Here is a 20,095-nt window from a genome sequence, read left to right as displayed (position 1 = left end):
ACTTTTGGTAGGTACACTGTCTCCTGTGTCTATGTTATGTTTGCACCAAGGTGTCAAACCAGGCGACTGTGAAAACAGGGGGGAAAACTGCCTAAGCAAACTTTTCACCTCAGCCAGCTGATCAGAAGTCAGGTGGGGGGCCACTCGGACACCCTCAAAGGAGCTATCTGAAGGACCGCTTTGGAACAGGTCGGGGAGAGGTTCAGACTCCTCTTCCTCAACATCTGAAGCCAGTAGCAGTGCTGCGATTTCGACTCTTGGGACGAAAGCCTTCAGCCTATTTACGTGAAACACTTTTGGAGCCTGTCCAGGCCTTCCAAGGTCCACTAAATAGTTAACCTCACCCAGGGGCTCCACCACTGTGTATGGGCCTGACCATTTGTCCTGTAAAGCTCGAGGCCTTATGGGATTCATGATCAGGACTTGCTGACCAGGTGTAAAGTTGATGAGGGAAGCTTTCTGGTCGTACCAATGTTTCACCAGCGCTTGTCCTGCCTTCAATTTATCACTAGCCAAGCCCATCAGAAGTACCATCCGTTTTCTGAGCCCCAGCACATAATCTACTACGTTGGTAGTAACAGGGGGAGTGGGCATCTCCCATCCCTCTTTGACTATGGCTAAGGGTCCCCGTACAGGATGACCGAACAGAAGTTCGAAGGAGCTGAAGCCAACACCCTCCTGTGGTACCTCTCGGTAGGCAAACAGTAAGCATGGTAAAAGAAGATCCCATTTTCGTCTCTGAGGTTCTTCCAGAGCCCCAATCATGCTTGTTAACGTTCTGTTGAAACGTTCCACCAGACCATTGGTCTGGGGGTAGTATGCAGAAGAGAACTTGTAGGTGACCCCACATTCTTTCCACATAGCCTGCATATACTTCGACATAAAGTTGCTGCCACGATCCGACACAATTTCTTTAGGGAAGCCAACCCTGGTAAATATGCTAAGTAACGCTTTTGCAACTGACTTGGCAGTTACAGTTTTCCATGGGATGGCCTCAGGATATCTGGTTGCATGGTCGACCAGCACCAGGATAAACCTATTGCCTGAGGATGTTTGCGGGTCAAGGGGACCAACGATGTCGATCCCTACCCTTTCGAATGGTATTCCCACAACTGGGAGTGGTACCAATGGAGCTTGGATTGTCGAGCCAACCTTCCCAGCTAACTGGCAGGAGGCACAACTCCTGCAGTGAATTTCTACTTGCACCCCCATCTTGGGCCAGTAGAAGTGCATGGATAACCTTTGCTTGGTCCTCTTAATACCAAGGTGACCAGCAAGGGGAACTTCATGCACCAACTGCAGGAAGAAGGGTCTTACAGCAAGGGGAACCACCAACCTCCTATGGTCTCCTTCTGTAGACTCTGTGGGCTCACTATACAGGAGTCCACCTTCCCAAAAAATCCGATGCGTCCCAGGAGGTTCACCCTCAAGCTGGGAGCAGGCCTGTCTCCTTAGGCCTTCCAGAGATGGGCACTCACGTTGGCCTTTACTGAATTCTTCCCTATCAGGACCACCTTCTACTAACAAGTCTTTTAGTTCAGGATGGTCGTTGGGGTCAAATACTTCAGGCATCGTCACCTCCTCGTCAGGCCCGGGCGATTGACCAACTTCCTCCACCGCAGTGGTAGGCGAGCTCGGGGGAATATTTTCTTTCCCTCGACTTGACTTGTTTACTCCTTTCGCCTTGGGTTTCCCCTTCGGCTGGGGCGGCGTATTGGTCTTGGTCGGCAGTGTCTCCTACGAGCCCTAAAGCTCTGAGATCATTACCTAACAAGACCTTTCCTGGGATGTTTCTCTGAATGCTCACTGGAATCCTGACTGCTGTACCATTTAAAGTAAGATTTACAGGTATTACTGGGAACATACGGAGTGGGCCGTCAGCCAATTTAGTGGGCATCAGAGTAGCTCTGGCAACTTCCTCTGAGTCTACCAAGGTAGAATCCACTACAGTTCGACTGCACCCACTATCCCTAAGAGCTGGAGTATCTACTCCATTGATCAGCACACTGTCTTTAAAGTAGTGCTTGGTATTATCTGGAATCCTAGCATAAGCCTCTGCGACTTTAGGCTCCCAGGAACCTAGGGAAACTAAAATTACCTCAGCTTCTATCCCGCTGGGAAATGAGTCCGAGGAGAAGGATGCTCCTGTAATCTCTTCTTCCTCGTAGGAGGAGAAGGCCAGATTAGCGGAGTGGACCCCCAAAGGTTTAACCTTACACCGGGGATCCCCCTTCACGTGGTCAGTTGCTCCACAAGCAAAACAAGATCCATTGGGTCTGCTTACATAGGGAGGCTTATTGTAACCAGAGTTCTGTTTCGGAGGCTGACCTCCACTACCCTGTGAGTTCTCTTGTGTCTTACCCTTATTTTTCTTTTTGTGGCCCTTTTGAGAAGAAGATTTATCAGATTCTCCACCCTCCTTATCTTTGGACTTTTTCCCTTCCTCCTGCTTACCAGGATGAGTTTTGTCCTTATGGGACACTCGATGTGACACCCATAAGTCTGCTGCAATGGCCAGCTTCTTAGGATCTATCTCCTTCGAATCGGCTAAATGCTGCTTAAGCTCCGGGGAAGAAGATGCAAAAATGTGTTCCAGCATGACAAGATTTATCATGCCTTCAAAGGTAGAAACCTTACAACCTTCGACCCAGCCAGTCAAGTTTTTTAAGGATTCGGTTACATAAGATACCCAAGTACCACCTTCTTTTTTCTTGTACTCTCAGAATCGTTTTAAATATTGGGCCGGAGTCTTTCCAAACTTTAAAATGAGAGTTTGCTTTAACATTGCGAAATCAGCTCGCTCAGCCTTCGACATTTCCATAATGGCACTACAGCCAGAATGGGGCAGTCTGCTGAGTAACCAGGCAATCTTATCAGCATTGTCAACTTCTTGAACTTCACATGCATACTCAAACGTATTCAGCCAGTCCATAATGCCATTCCTTTCCTCATACACACTGAGCAGATCTTTCGGAAACCGTGGATGAGAGGAGGCCCCAGACCCATGTCCAGGACCCTTGGACCCATTTGCAACCTGAAGCTTGGCCAGTTCCAACTGGTGATCCCTGTCTTTCTGTTTTTCTGCCTGTTCGATTTTTAGTTTGGCTATGCTGAACTCAAGCTCCTTCTGCCTAAACCGCAGATCTTGCTTCTTGAATTCAAGCATAGCCTCCCCATCAGCACTGGCAGAGGAAACATTAGACATCTCATCCTCCCTGTCCTCGTGGTCGCGGTGGATCAGTGCAGCGGCAGAACTGTCGGTTCTACCAGTGAGAGCAGCCCCACCTTCTTCCGCACTGTCCTCAGAAGTTATAGCGTCAAGCTGCGCTTCTTGCCACGCCACGATTCTTTGGGTCATATCCAATTTAGTGCCTTGAGAGGAAACACCTCTCTCCGCACACATCTTTTTCAATGTTTCTGATTTGGAAGCATTTAAAGTTAACAAGGTATTTGTTTCCATACTGTTAGATAGGACTATGGCCTTTTTAAAGTTATACTATAACAATTCACTACGTCTCCTGTAGGAATAACTTGAAATGCCTTAGTTCGTGCGCAACACTGGATACCTTCAGCCGTATGGGGGCTCAGATGGGAATGGGGAAGGTCTGGACCCGGGTTCCTGAAGGGAGGAATTACCGGGCCCTCCAAACTCAGAATGGCCCGGTAATTCCCCATTCTGGGAACCCTGTCCCGATTTCGGCGGCAATAACGGCCAATAGCGGCATGGCTACCGCCGAAGTTGTAATGAGGCCCAAACACTAGAAATCTCATAAAAAAGGGCTAAGTCCTTTGACCGATTCAAAATACCCAGATCCCAAGATTCTAAAAGAAATTCCAGTAACAGCTTAGGGGGACCTGCTGCCCCCTACTATCGTATTTGCCCCCTGGTGCTTTGGATTAGATGTAACCAGCAGCAGCTGTGTAGTATGTTGTGGATGCCGATACAATAATGATAATGATAATGATGTGTTATTTATATAGCGCCTTAATCCAAAGAGCTTCACAGAGAACATATTTACATACAGTATCACCCAACCGAAGCACCGGCAACTTATCCCTTAACAATCCCTGATCCAGTGGAATTATGGGCTCATCTCCCAACATTCCCAGAATCAATGTCTGTGTATCCATGTTTACCACTGCTGGAGGCTTTTCCTGGTTATCCTTAATTCCAGGCTCCTGTCTAAACCTGTCCCACAGCTGGGGGCTACTCCATGGACCCACCATAAAATTATACAGCCCATCCCGTTTTGTGCCCACCCCATGCACTTCAGTTGCTGCACCTTGTGTTTGGGCAATCTCGCTCTGCTGTTCAAAGGTTGCCCAATATGTCAAGTTACCAACAGTTAATATAGATATGTTGTCTTCGGATGCCAGCATACTGTCCTCGGCCTGCCCAGGGTTCTTTTCCTCACACTTACTTTCCTTACAGTTACACATATGAGAAACCTGAAGGTGTCTCACTGACTAGTGCCCAGGCATCTGTCCACCAGGTGTCCAGGACACGTCCATCGCTATTGGATGCAGTTCCTGAGGGTGGACCAGTGCAGGAGGATCACCTGGATGAGGGGTCTTCGGGGAGTGGAAGTGGGACACTGACGGGTGAAACGCATTACCCCCTTTTTTATAACACCTTTTCCCCATCCCCACACACACTTTCTTACACCAGGAAAGACAACAGACTAAAACCAGGGCCGTTTACCTGACATTTCCCAACACAAGGGTCAGGCAGAGTCAGGCAATTAACAATAATTACACACACCTGATGGCCCTTTCCCTTCCCCCACCAGGATAAAAGGTGGAGCATGAGACCAGTGAAACCTCTATGAAAGGATTCATAAGACCGGGAATGACAGCTAGCTTGTGGTGCAAAAGATATCAATAGTGCACGGCGGCCTCCCGGATAACCAAGACAGAGGGAGACACTTAACTCCGTGGTACCACCCTTGACTCCGAGGCAAGAAATGCCAGGGAGTTCAGCTCAGCCAGTGAGTCAAGGGGAGAACAGATAGCAGACCGTGCTGCGTTGAGCAAAGGTTACAAAGGGCAACATGATATGAATTGAAAGCGCTTGTGAACAAACAACTTGTGTGTGTGTTAATGAACCTTTGAGAATCAGGGGGATTCCAGCTGCAGAGTAGTCCGGTGCTGCGTGGGCGCTTATTCAAAAGACTCTGGTTGGTTCCCTTTTGTTGAACTACAGATACCAAGAGGCCCTGGGAGAGCCCGACGTAAGTGGTCAAAGTTGTCATACAATGGTTGAGTAAATTCCCTTGTACAATCGAAAGTCTTTGACCTGTAATCATGAGAATAAATATTACCCGTGAACTTTGTGAGGACAAGCATGAACCCGATTGAGGGATGTCCACAGTGAGTTGATGGTCTGAGCCCAATCGAGGGAGGCTATCGCAAAGAAACAAGAGAGAAATGGAAACACAGAATAAATATGAAGCAACTACAAGTCGAAAGAGGCATTGGGGCAAAGGTAAAAACCCGTACAGCTCGAGCCCGGCTGAGGGAAGCGTACAAAAGGAATAAAGAGAGCGGAACAATGGTCGGAGTGGTCAGGCTGGGGTTCACATAAAAGTCCTTGCCCACTCAAAAGTCCATGACCCAGAAAACAGTTGAAGACCAAGCGGCTCAAGCCCAAACAGAGGGAAGCCAAGGCGCAAGAGCCATTGAAGGAGCTTTGAGCCCGACGGAGGGGAACCTTATGTGATAAACTAACTGTGTGAAACCTGACTGTAGGCTTAAGAGAAAGCCTGACTGGGGGCTTAAGAGAAAGCCTCACTGGGGACTTAAAGGAACTGTAGCCTTGGCTGAAGAAGCCCAGGAGTGTGCTGTGCTCAAGAGTCTCGCCTTGTCCCGTGCTAAATACGTGGGGAAAGGAGACCGCAGCCATAGTATCATGACTTATCAGTTTTTGTGAACACTTCTTCCTTTTCTTGTGAACACTATCCCACACTATTTTTGTAAACTTAGTGGTAAGGATTGGCAATCATTCTATTTTAGTATATGTCCTTTTATTTGACCAGACGTCACAAGGACTGCCTTATTATTATTTGATGGTCGTAGCTTGCTCCCATCTTGGATTTAGGTTCAGCTTAGGTGTTTTTCTCATCCATTTATACAGTTTAATAAACACCCTTGAACTGTTATCACTTGTGTCTGTCTTTACTGTTGCTACCATGAGTTCCTTACACACATTACCTTCTGTCTTGATGATGAGACAGGCTGCTTGTGAGCAAGGGGATCACTGTACATAAGACTTTCCCATATGACTTAGAACCCTGCTTATTCCCTTTGTTAAACTTTTTTTAATGCCCTCTCTTCATTGCTGGGCTTCAATCCTTTTCATAGGTACCTTCCGATAGGTTACCCTCCTGAGAGATCAATATCCCTCAATTTATGTTGAACTCAAGATAGGCAACCCCTTTTAAATGATATGTCCTACTCTCTTTCTCTTTCTCTATGTCACCCTCTCTCTCTTTCCCCCTCTATCACTCTGAAAAATAGAAGATACCATTTTGTGCTGTGCAGCTATTTTAAAAATGTGTCTGAAAATAAGTCGGCCTGACTTTTGGTTCTCTCTTCTAAATGAAAGACCCCTTTCAAATGATATTTACTTCTCTCGCTGTAAAACATAACCAACACAATTATGTGCATTAATGCCAAACATAGAAAATGCAATTTTTAGAAAATAACCCTCCATGCTCTAAGTAAACTCTAAAATAACAACAGCAACTCCTTCCTACCTCTCTGCAATCCTCACAGAGAAAGCTACGCTCAATCACCCATAAGAACACCATTTCTTGAACTTCTTAAAAGTTCAGACCTTTCTGTGCCATAGGCCTAAGCCATGATGCAATTTCAGGTCCTATTCAGTAAATGCGAGTACTGCTGCAGAAGTGTGTACGTGCATAGCAACAGTGTTACTGTGCGAGAGTCCAGGAAGAGAGCCAAATAACCTTGAACCTGAACACTGCAGTCCTTCTGTATAAACAGAGTAGTTTGCTTCTGCCCAGGCCTTTCTGGGCAGAGCGCCAATATTGTAGTAAACAGAAAACAAACAGATAGAGGCTCCCCAAGAAAACTACAAATCCCTGTCCGAATTGTAGTTTGTGTCCGCTGACACTTTTATTGGAAAAATGTCTAGTGCTGAATGATGAAAGCCGTAATTGACTAATATTTACACAAGAAAAGGTTCTGTCCACTGAACACTTTTGTTAGAAAAATGTCTCGTGGTGAAGGATGGTTATGTCCTTTATATTTTTGTTTAGAATAATTTTCACTGCTGGAGGAATTTTGTTGATTATAGGCGTGGAATAGGCATGGCCCAAAAAACGTAAACATAGTGTAAGCGCAGCCCCTGCACACAGCTGTTCGGGCAGGGGAGTAGGAAGACCAGGAGGCAGATGGCTGGAAGGAGAGGAAGAACATTAAGGCTTTCCAGATGGGAGGGTTCTACTCCCTCCTAATTGTTTTACTGGAATGTTGATGCTCCAAGCTGGATTCTGGCTATTTTAAAACTTTTTTAGCAGAACTTGAATTCTTTGTGAACGGCTTGGGAAAAGATCTTTGCTTTTTACCCCCAAGGCACTTCAGCTCACATCCTAAAAGCAGACACCTTATTCTGTACTGGCTATATGCTGGCACCAGTAAGTCCAATGGACATTTAATTCTCCTTGAAGCATTTTATGCCATTTTTAATGCGTGTTTGACGAAAAGCTCAAGGTACAGTAACACAGGGCTTTTTGTAATTGTTTCCAATTGTTTTCACTTTTCCTTGAATTGTGGATTTGTCCAGGCATCCAATCCTGCCCAGCCCTCATCTCTCTATCCTCTACAGTTAGTCGGCATGAATGGGGAATTACCGGGCCATTCCAACCTTGGAGGACCCGGTATTTCCCCATTCAGGGAACACATCACCATTCAAGCCCCCATAGGGCTCAATGGGAATGGGAACCATGCTAACAACGGGCCCGTTGTTACCATGTTGGTCCTTTAGCGGGTTCCGCTAAAACCAGGCGCCCCTAGCGGGACCCGCTAAAGGACCTCGTAATGCGGCGGTAAGGGGTTGACCGCTCCTGCACCTTTACCGGCGCTGTTAACCCCTTACCGTCAACCTTGTAATGACCCCCTTAGTCTTGATTTGAGGTAGAGGCAATGACAATGATTTCAGACTTTCCATTAATAACTTTGTGCATTTTAAGTGTGTAGTGTATAGTGACGACAATAATGGCAATGTTTCTTCATCATCAATTAATCATAACGGAATAAAGAAATGTTCAAGAAAGTGTAAGAAGCACTCATTGAGTGTTCATTACTAGGTGATAGCAATTTGAACATGAATATTAAGTGTGGGGCATCTATTTGAACTACTATGTATTGATGTGTTATATATGGTATATGTCTTTTAATACAGATATGAAAGGTTACTGGATGATGTGAGCAGTGGACTATCAATACAAATATATGTGACATTGGTAAACCTCTCCTGTGTTGGCAATTGAGAGCAGCCACCTACTGCAGGGGTTGTTGACTGCTTTCCTTACTGTTGCACAGTGACAGGTATATGCTTTTCCCTACTGCTACCCCTACCACAGCCTCTGCTGGGGTGTCATGGACACTCCCCTGGAGGTGGAGGGAAGCTCTGGAGGTAAGAGTGATAAAGATCACACAACTTTGGCACCCCAGATGGGACATTGTTCACCTTTCCTACACCCTAACAATATTATCCCCACCTGGCTATTGAAGAGGGACAAGTGGGGTTGCTACAGGCCTGGTGATACAAAAAATACAATACACCCTAGTGAAGAGCAGGGTGTAAAACAAAGCTTAAAACACTCCAGTGAAGAGCAGTGTGTCTTTTCAAGCAGGTCCTTTAAACAGCTATCATACTACGAGGCATTAAAACACTGTAATGAAGAGCTGGGTGTGTGACAAATAACTTAAAGCACTCAAGTGAAGTGTAGGGGGCAAGTAACTACTCTTGACACCTATCTAGCTAAAAGGTATTTGAATGGGTAAACCACACGATGATGCCCCTATAACTGTAAACTGACGCTGTGCAGTAAACCGGGTAGTTGCAGTAAAGAGGTGTTAGACATGTCAAGACCAACTTTGCAGTGGCAGTGCCTGGAGGATTGCCAGGGGAAACCCTTTTCATATATATATGAAGATACCTGGTACCAAGCCAAGAGACATGTTTGAGACACTACACGTTAGGAGGGATCTAGATCAAATACAGTACACACACTATGGGTATCCTGAAGTAACTTTGCAGCAGATAGACCACCAGACTGGTTTCAAGGGGGCTTGGCATACCCCACCACAAGTGCTAGACATGGGCCCTCATTACGACCCAGGCGGTAAGGGGTTAACCGCCTAATTACCAGTTCCCTTTGCGGGTCCCGACCTTAACGGCTGGTTTTACCAGCCATTAAGGAAGGAACCTGCAAAGGGACTTTCGAGGTAATTACGGTACCGCAATTTGCGGTACAGTAATTACTGCCTTCCTCATTCCCATTGAGCCCTATGGGGGCAAAAAGTGGGGAAGGGCCATTGGTGAATGGGGAATTACCACCCGCCAACCTTGGAATGGGGCGGTAATTCCACCATTCACCATGGCGGAGTTGGTAAAATACCGGCGTCAACCATGGCGCTAATAGCGCCATGGTTAACACCAGGGTCGTAATGAGGCTGATGGTCCTTCCTTTTGATGTGGAAGTGCTAACGTTGTAACACATCCTTATGTTCCACCCAAACAGGGGGGCAAATGGCCCATATACCCGGGAGCACACTGATGTTCTGGTGAGGCATTTTGACACGCTCAAGCTGTCGTATATAGAACCTTGGGAGCTGCTCCAGCGGCACCCATACCAATACTAGCAGGGGAGGAAGGTACACTTCCATTCCGGGTCCTTAGAGCCTAACTGGGCACTTGCCCCACAATGCACGAGGAGATCCCTAGATGGTATTCCAGTAAACTGAGACAGCTTACACTCAGGTCACTCCTCAGCAGAGGCTGAGGGTGTTAGCAATCCTAATGCCAACAGGTTGTAATCCACTGAGGGAACACTGTGATAGTTGGGTTTCAGTGTATAGTTGTTTTTACCTTCATTTAATTGTGACTCCTTCAATTACAGCACTAGCCTCTATTTTAAAAGAAATCTCAGGGAGCAGAAGCAGCAATGAGTTAGGGCTGGCAATAGCTGGGGGCAATTATTCCATGGCAGATAAAAGGTGAATCAGTAATAATAGAAGCAGTCAGACATCTAGCAGCATTACAAGACCAAAAAAGGAAACTCCAGTTTGGTCACAGCTACTTACAGCTCCCTAGGCAGGGATCACCTGGGTAGAACTCCTGGGGAAGAGTAAAGGAAGGAATTAGGTGAGAATAAGCACTCTAAAAGAACACCACCTACCAATACCATTGGTACCAGGCAGGGAACAGGCAGCCATACCTTCTCAGCTAGAGGCAGAAAGGGAAATACAAAGACTTCCAGTATGCCCCCTGCCAAAGAGGAAAGGGAGACCTTTTGTAGCTGAACAATATATGCAGACAGAGATTGCACCAGTCCAAGGCAAGAATCTCGTTGGGCTAGACGACCCTTTAAGATGGTGAAAATAGCACCTATCAGTTCAGGAATAGGGCACAGTTTAGGCAGCTGCAACAATATAGAGATGAAGACTATCCTTCTCCATCACAGAAAGTGAAGAAGCAGGGTTTGGAACCCAAAGGAGAGTAGAAGCCTGCAAGCGAGAAGAAAGGAGAAAGGAAGCAAACTGTAGCTTTGAGAATAGACAATGGCAATAATGGCAGAAATGCTAAACCAGATTCATAGGATAATAACAGTGACTAAAGATCTAAGGGATTGGTTAGTGGTACAACTGGATCCTGACACACACGTCTCCATATTCAAAGAAAGACACAAGAAGCTTTAACTTCATACACCTACAGCAGAGGTTATTGCCTCACAGGAGAAGTGGTTAAGGAGAATATTGTGCATATAGTTACAATTTATCTTGAAGGGGAACATCCAAAAGAATAAGAAGCACTATTTTTGTCAATTTGCATATAACACAACATGGCCTTTTAGCAGAACACAAGATGCCCAGGTTATATGTTATGTAAAGTAGTAGAGGGGAGGAGGTAATTAAACCAACTTTTTCAGATTAATTTAGAAAAATGTAGTGAGCTCCTCTGCAGCCTCATGGGCTTTTTTCGGTGCAGTACAGTTATACAAAATCATCTAGAACATGACATTGATTCCCTTCCACATACAATGGCAAGTGGTTGCAACACCAATGTGTCAGAAACAATATCCAATCAAAGCTCAGGCTCTACCACATTTGATAGTAATTGTGAATCAGTTATTGGATTAAGGGGTTCTGATACAACAGGCAAGCCCCTAATATACAGCATTAATTCCAGTATCCACATGTTATGATATAGGTTATTTATAACTCGCTTAATACCCAGAGGTTTCTAAGCGCGGACCCGGGGGTCGAACCTTTGGTGCACCGTGTCATCTTGCTTCCAAGACGAGCACGTTGCCCCAGAGCTATTATTGATTGGTAATAGATTTTATAATTTTAAATGCTAATACATGCCCAGAGGCTGTACAGAACATTCATAGTTCGGGCATTCAGGGTAACATACAGATCTACAAATATAAGGCTGTATTGGAACTGGAGATGGATTTATTACACAACCTTTGGATTTGGAAAGACATACATACACAGATATAACATGCAAGGGAAAATTATATGGTTTACTAGAGTCCCACCGGGGTACAAAAATGTCCTGAGCTATTCTGTAGTAGAATACAATCCCTCTTAGAAGGCATACACACAGGCTGCACAGGTGTAGATGACATATACTGTATAGATGATGACTTGGATGAACACATAGAGAAGGTAGACTTAATCATTAGGACACTAGCAGCTAAGGGATACATTTTCAACTTTGAGAAGTCTAATATGGCCCATAGAGAAATCACATTTCTGGGGTTTTCAATATCTGATGAGGGAAGGGGACTTGCTCCACAATTCCTAGAGAAATGAGCACACATGCAAAGCTGACGTGAACTTAAGCAATTGCAGGCCATATTTCGCCTTTTTAACTTTGGGCAATCATATCTGGCAAACTATGCAGCATCTGTGAAACCACTAAAAGCTCAACTTCCGTCCAACAGACTGAGAGGGAGGGCACACATGCATCCTGCACCATGACTACAAACATATGACTCAAAGTAGTCCTCTTCACAACCGGAACACAGATAAGGATGCTTACATATGTAGTATTTAATCATAGAGAGACAAAACCCATAGCACACCATTCACATGTCTATACAATTCCCAAGCTAAAATCTACTCCAGAAGGAAAGATTCTGGCTTATGTTCAAATGATAGTGCAGAAGCAACACAGACAGCCCAGACATAAGGCATCACTATAACCCAGAATAGCTACAAATGTTTGATCTGGAATGGTCTCTACAACCAAAAGCAGGAGCAGCAGTACCAAACATCCCGCTTTGGATGTCTGCAAACATACTATACTGTGATGGAAGTGCTGTTCAAGCAATTGGGACACGCTCTAAGTATTCCTCCGCCTGTGCTGCTGTAAAAGGGAGATTCGACCATACAATGAGTTTGAACACCAGGATACACAAGAAAATCACGTAGGGGCTACATCAGCTCCAGTTGGTGGTGAGTTACAAGGCCTCCACCTTGCACTAAAACAAATTGATCCACATAAGCCCACTCTTACTGTGTCTGATTCAAACTATGTAGTAAGAGGTTATAACATTGACATCTAATGGTGGCAGGCCAACTCATTCAGAGATTCTAAAGGCATACCAATCTTGACAAAACAATTGTGGCAAATAATATGGGACATCTAGAAGACTAGACCTCTCATCTGGGTTATGAATACAAAAGCACACATAACGGATTCTGTTCACTATGAGAAACCTGAAGGTGTCTCCCTAGCTAGTCCCAGGGTATCTGTTATCCAGGTGGCCAGGACACGGCCAATGCTATTGGATCCAGTTCCTGGGGGTGGACCAGTGTGGGAGGATCACCTGGATGGGGACACCGACGGGTGAGACGCAATATCCCCCTTCTTTTGACACCATTTCCCCCTCCTCTCACGTAGTACATTCTAAGCCACTGCCCCCTCCTTTTCCAACACAAACACTTTTGCACAACACAAAGGACAATGGACTAACACCAGAGCCGTAGGCAAAGTCAGGCAATTGATCAGAATCACACACACTTGACGGCCGCTTCCCTTCCCCAAAGGGATAAAAGGTGGAGCTAGAGAGCACAGTACGAGCACGGCAGACAGCACAATGAGATGGCTAATCAGGCGCGGCAGTTCAAATGAAGGAGAAAGGCAGCAGGAATCGAGAGGGTGGCGAGGAGAGAAGTGACCATGCCCTTTTCATCCTAGACCTGTGGAACCTTCATGGAAGAGAGCCTAACACCACAAACAATAGCACAAGTGTCTTACAGCAGATGTCAACGGTACACGGGGCAAGCCTACGCTGATAAGCAGGAGCGAGGGAAGCGTGTAACTGGCCTTGACTCCAATGAAGAAGAAAAGCCAAGCGGTTCATCACAGTCAGTGAGTCGAAAGGGAACCAATAAGAACATGGCTGTGTTAAGTAAGACTCACAAAGTGCCAAGTATTGAACCAAAGCTGATGAACTTTGAATGAACTGTAAAAAAGTGTGAAGGGGAGACCAGCGGCAGAGGGAAACCGGCACCACGTGCTATCTCAGGAGACTCTGGTCGAGCCGCATATGAGAGAAACTGCAGATACCAGAAGGCCATAGGAGGGCCAGTGGAATTGGTCAAAGTAGTCATACTGAGGGTCAAGCAAAATCCCAGTACAATCGAAAGACTTTGATCTACAAGCTAAGTGAAACGAAGGGAAGTGAATCCCGCAGGGAGAGGAATTGAGGGAAGCAAATTCAAGGAGGGCCAACTCTAAAGTCCCAAGAAACAGTGTTTTTGGTACTCTTTAGAAAGACATTAAGAATTGTGGAATACGATACCGGAAGGGTCAGCGCCTAGAAGAGGGTGACCCAGGGCTGAAGCAATCTTGTTACGTGAAACTGTGATAAACAATTGAGAAGGGTCAAGGGACACAGGGGTGAACACATCACCCAGTGAACATTGGAAACACACCTTTCGTTTGTTAAAGGAAATTTTCTGTTTTTGTTAGTTGAACATGTCATGCCCCAAAAGCAAGAGACTTTCCAACGAAACGAGACTTGTCCATCGTAGGCCCTGAGAATTGCCATTGGAACTGTTGTCTCGTGCTGGAGAAGCCTGAAACTGTACTGTATTCCAAGCGTCCATCTTACCCCATGTCCAAAACGTGGGGAAGGGAGACCCAAGCTATCGCATTCTGGCATATTATTTGAGAACACTTCTTTCTTTTCTTGAGAACTATCCCATTACCCTTTTTTGTATTAGTTGTGAGGTTTGGCAATAGGTTTCTTAGTGTAGGCCTTTTATTTTGATCCAACGCCATTAGGACTGCCTTATTTTTCATTTGATGGTCAACGCTTGTTCCCATCTGAGATATAGGTTTAGATTAGGCATTTTTCCAACCTGCATACAGCACTCATTGTTCAATAAACACCCTTGAACTGTGATCACTTTTGTCTGTCTTACTTGTTGTGACCATACGTTCCTCACATATGGTGTCAGCTGTGGGATTCGACTCAATTGAAACAAATTGGGGAACCCTACAATTTCAAAAGCTTAGTCAGAGAGCCTCCAACCCTTCCATTGCCACCAAGGAATCAATAGGGTTTGATATCTGTAGCAGTAGGGAAGCTGTTCTTCCCCCTGGTAAAAGAGGAATGATTCCTACAGATTTAGCTTTGATTCCCCCTCCGGGTTGTTACACACAATTAGCCCCAAAATCTGGCTTAGCATAGAAGTTTGGGGTAGACGTCTTAGCGGGGCGTTATTGATCCGGACTTCTAGGAGATGTGAAGGCTCTCTTACAGAATCATGGCGAAGTCCATTTTGAGGTACGTCAGGGAGACCAAATTGTACACGGAATTTTGGAGAGAGCCTTGATCCCTCAATTCCAAGAAAGTGAACCAGAGGAAACAGACAGAGGTAATTTAGGCTTTGGAGAAGCTGATAAATCCCCAACCATCAAAGAAAGGAAAGTAGAGGAACCCACCATCTATCCCGACCTAGCCTTTGTCCAGCGAAATGATCCAGCCCTTGTGGAAGCTTTTTTACAAGAAATTTCTGAAGATGATGACCTAGAGAAGGGAGTCCCTTTTTCTTCTTTAAACTGGGGTTACCTTGCAAAAAAGAAACCTCCTCTGAAGGGTTAATACAAACTCAACTGGTAATACCTAGAAGTCACTGAAAGGTCATGCTAGAGATCCCACATTCCCATCTCACGGGAGGGCATTCGGGCCAGGCTAAAACCCAGGCGCATATTAGTGGGACATTTTTTACTGTCCAGGTATCCATGCCGACATCAAAACGTTCATACAAACATGCGAGATATGTCAAAAGACCAACCCACATGTTCCATTACTTGCCCATCTGAATCCATTGCCAATCATAAAAATCCCCTTTTCACGAATTGGCATGGACATAATAAGACCTCTGGAAACATCTAAATTGGGCAACAAGTATGTCCTGGTAATCGCGGATTATGCGACCGATACCCCAAGGCATTCCCAATGTGAAATCATACCCCTCAGCAAATCCTGAAACATCTTCTACCGTATTTCTGTAGGGTTGGCTTTCCCAAAGAAATACTAAAAGATCAGGGTTCAAATTTTATGAGTAAGCTTATGACCGAAGTCAAAGAGCTACTCCATATAACCATCTTGCCAACTTCTCTATACCACCCCCAAACTGATGGTCTAGTAGAAAGATTCAATAAGACCTTGAAACTACTCCTACAAAAATTGGTAGACAAGGACGGGAAGGACCGGCACCGAATGATCCCATGGGCACTATTTACTGTGAGAAAAACTCCCCAAGCTTCCACAGGTTTTTCCCCCTTTGAGTTACTCTGTGGAAGAGAACCAAGAGATGTTCTGGACATGCTGTGGGAAACCTGGGAAGAGCACAAGGAGGCCTCCATTCCAATATCCCAAACAGCCAGGAGAATGCGCGAACACATGAAATTAGTCCGGGACTTAGTTCGTACTCACATGGGAAAGGCCCCAAACCAGCAAAGGGCCAGTTAAGACAACAAAGTAAATTTAAGATCTTTTTCTATTGAACAGAAAGTACTAGTCTTCTTAGCCACCTCAGAAAACAAGCTTGTCTCCAAGTGGCACGGACCTTATAAGATAATAGAAAAAACGGGAATGCATAAGTATAAAATAGCCCAGCCAAACCGAAAACAGAAAGTCCACTTAGATCATATTAGCCTCTTAAAAGAGTGGAAATAAACCTGTCAGGCACCCGTGCCAAAGTTCTAGCCTGCCTGGTTCCCGAACACATAGATAACTTTGACTTAATTCCACCTGAGTTATCTAGCCAACAACAAGAAGATCTAAAGGATGTAATAGTCAATTCGCTGATGTATTCTGAGAAAAACGGGGAAGAATAAAAGGTTCATATCATTATATTCGAACACCTAAAGGCAAAGTAGTTCACCTAAATCCTTATAATCTACCAGAAGTGCGTAAACAGGTAGTGATTGAGGAAGTCAACAAAATGTTGAAGGCTAATATCATCAAGACTTCCTCAAGTCCATTGTCTTCTCCTATCGTGTTGGTCACTAAACCCGACCGGTCCTGGAGATTCTGCATCATCTTCCGTCAAGTTAATGCTATATCGGACTTCGATGCCTATCCAATGCCATTCATCTATGACCTAAGTGACAAACTAGGAACAGCCACCTATCTATCAACCCTAGATTTAACAAAGGTGTACTGGCAAGTCCCTGTATATAGGCCAGATAAAGAAAAAACTGTGTTTTCAACACCCCTAGGGTTATTACAGTTTAAAGTCCTCCCTTTCAGCCTGCACAGTGCACAAGCTATGTTCCAATGTCTTGTGGATAACCTCCTACAACCCTATTTGGACTTTTGTAGAGCTGACATTGACGATATCGTCATTCATCGTAAGACTTGGGAAGACCATCTCGTCCCTCTTTATATCATCATGAAAGTCCTTAGGAATGCTGGTCTAACTGCAAATCCAGCTAAATGCAGATTAGCCCAATCCGTTGTGAAATATCTTGGCTTCTTTGTAGGGAACAAAACTGTACGGCCCCAACATGAAAAGGTAAAAGCCGCCTTGGATACTCCAACTCCCAAGACCAAAAGAGACCTTAGAACTTTCCTTGGGTTGATTGGACATTACTGTATGTGTATCCCCAACTATTTGGATAAAACGGCATGGTTGACAGATAAACTAAAGAAATGCTGGACCCCAGAAACAGTGAATAGAGGAAGACGAGGTATGCTATAACATCCTAAAGCAAACACTATGCCAAAACCCAATCCTAAAGGTAGTCGACTTCTCGAAAGAGTTTGTATTACATATGGACTCCTCCCTTACTGGGTTAGGCGCCATTCTGTCAAAATTTTGCGATGGACTAGAACACCCCATGCTATACACCAGTCACAAAATATTTGCACGTGAGAAAAACTACTCTGTGGTGGAACTAGAGTCCCTAGCCATCAAGTGGGCCATTATCCATCTCAGGTACTACCAATTAAGAAGAAAGTTCGCTCTGGTTACCGACCACTTACCCTTAGTCTGGATTAGCCAACGCAAAGAGTCCAACCCTCGGGTCATGCAATGATTTCTAGACCTACAACCCTATTGTTTCACGGTGGAACAGCAGAAGGGAAAAGACTAGGGAAACGTGTGATTTCCTTTCCCGGTTTCCCTGTGAAGTGGCAGTGGGACACCGACGGGTGAGACAAGGTATCCCCCTTCTTCTGACACCTTTTCTCCCTTCTATCACATAGGACATTCTAAACCACGCCCCCCCCCTTTTTCCAACATGGAACACTTTCGCACAACACAAAGGACAACGGACTAACACCAGAGCCGTTTACCTGACATGTCCCAATACAAAGGTCAGGCAAAGTCAGGTAATTGCTCAGAATCGAAAACACCTGACTGCCCTTTCCCTTCCCCACAGGGATAAAAGATAAAAGGTGGAGCCAGAGAGCACAGTACGAGCACGGCAGACAGTATGACGAGACGGTTAATCAGGCGCTGCATTTCAAGCGTAGAAGAAAGGTGGCAGGAATCGAGAGGGTGGCGAGGAGAGAAGTGACCATGCCCTTTTCATCCCATACCTTCATTGAAGAAAGCCTAAAACCACAAACAATAGTACAAGTGTCTTTCAGCAGATGTCAACGGTACACGGGGTAAGCTTACGCCGATAAGCAGGAGATAGGGAAGCTACCGCGACCATGGTACTGGACTTGACTCCAATGAAGAAGAAATGCCAAGTGATTCATCACAGCCGGTGAATCAAAAGGGAAAACGATAAGAACCGGGCTTGCTCCCATCTTAGATATAGGTTTAGATTAGGTGTTTTTCCAACCTGCATACAGCACTTATTGTTCAATTAACACCCCTGAACTGTGATCACTTGTGTCTGTCTTACTTATTGTCACCATGAGTTCTTCACATCACAGTGCAGTCAATGCGCTTGCTGATCAGTCTGCGAGACAGTGGACTGCACACAACGTGGTAGCAGCATCAACACGCTCAGCCACATACATAGATGAGAACATACAAGCATGACTAGATGCAAACAGTCTTAACCCACAACTTATAACTATACTGTAAAAGAAAATACAGTGATACTCACTATACCTAACTCAAAGGGAGGCCATGTTGACAGGGGACTACAGAACAAGCAGGATCGATTAAAATGAATCTCCACTGCACATGCAGTGAAGCCTCAACCCACTTTGGGAATTCAGCTTCTACAGAACTCTTGCATAATAGATACTGGTGGCCAGGGCTTAGTAAAGTGGTATAGCAGTACATTGCAAATTGCCCCATATGTTTTTAGACAACAGTGGACAATTCCCGCAAACCACCCGTAGGCACACTAATAAGGACAACAGTGCATTTTGCATGCACGTAAATGGACCACATAGGCCCACTGACACCCGTCAACAAGTACAAATACGTGTTTGTCGTGGTGGACTTGTGCACTAGGTTTGCTTGGCTAATTCTTCAGAAGAAATCTGATTGTAAAGAGGTCATAAAGGGTTTGCTGTCCTGAGTAGCTTTGACAGTACTGAATTCGCTCTAAGCTGATAATGGGCCAGCCTTTTCAGGCAAAGCCTTAAGAGAGGCCCTGTATTCTGCAAGTCTCTAAACCTGTTTTGTCCACAATCTAATGGTGTCAGAGAGAGAGCCAATGGGAGAGTAAGGAAAGCCTTGACTGCATATTTTTTTCTGGTGATAATTGGATAAGTTACGTTCCCACAATGAAGTGTAGCATACGTAATTGACCTTGACTTTCTCAAAGTGAAGTTAAAACACCTTATTAGTTGCTGTTTGGTGCTCCAATGTATATGCCAGATTTAAACAATTCTTGAAAGTTCTCTCAACAGGCCAGACCAGCTGCTCCTCATAAACCTCCGAAGAGACCCCTTTGATGGTGAAGAAGAACCACAACATCAAGATAAAGAGAAATCACAGACTGATCTTGAAATCTGGGGACTAAGTCTTAGAGAAGATTTATGAAGACTCATGACAAAGAAGCACTTGGGAACGCGCTGCCAACCTCCTGTGAAGGTACTGAAACGTATAGGCTCAAGACCAGCATTTCTACCAGCCCGGCCTCCTGAGAAAGGTACTCGACAAGTGTCCATCGACCACCTTAAGCCAGCTCTAGATGGTTCTGTCCCTGTTCCCGAGGGAGGAGACTCTCTTTCTTGAACAACCTGACAAGCAGGTAAGAATAGATGAAAATGTGAAGTTAACAGTAACTCCAGAAACCTCCACGTTACATTAAAAACATGTCTATTTTTCCAGGAACCGAAGAGCCAGAAACAAGGCTAGGAAGAAAGCCAAGCGCAAGGTCCATCGCGAAGATGAAGATTGT

Source organism: Ambystoma mexicanum, chromosome 1p (genome assembly GCF_040938575.1).
Source record: "Ambystoma mexicanum isolate Mex_15411 chromosome 1p, UKY_AmexF1_1, whole genome shotgun sequence".
Taxonomy (NCBI): domain Eukaryota; kingdom Metazoa; phylum Chordata; class Amphibia; order Caudata; family Ambystomatidae; genus Ambystoma; species Ambystoma mexicanum.
The sequence above is the reverse complement of the archived record's forward strand: the minus strand, read 5'-3'. Positions refer to the sequence as shown.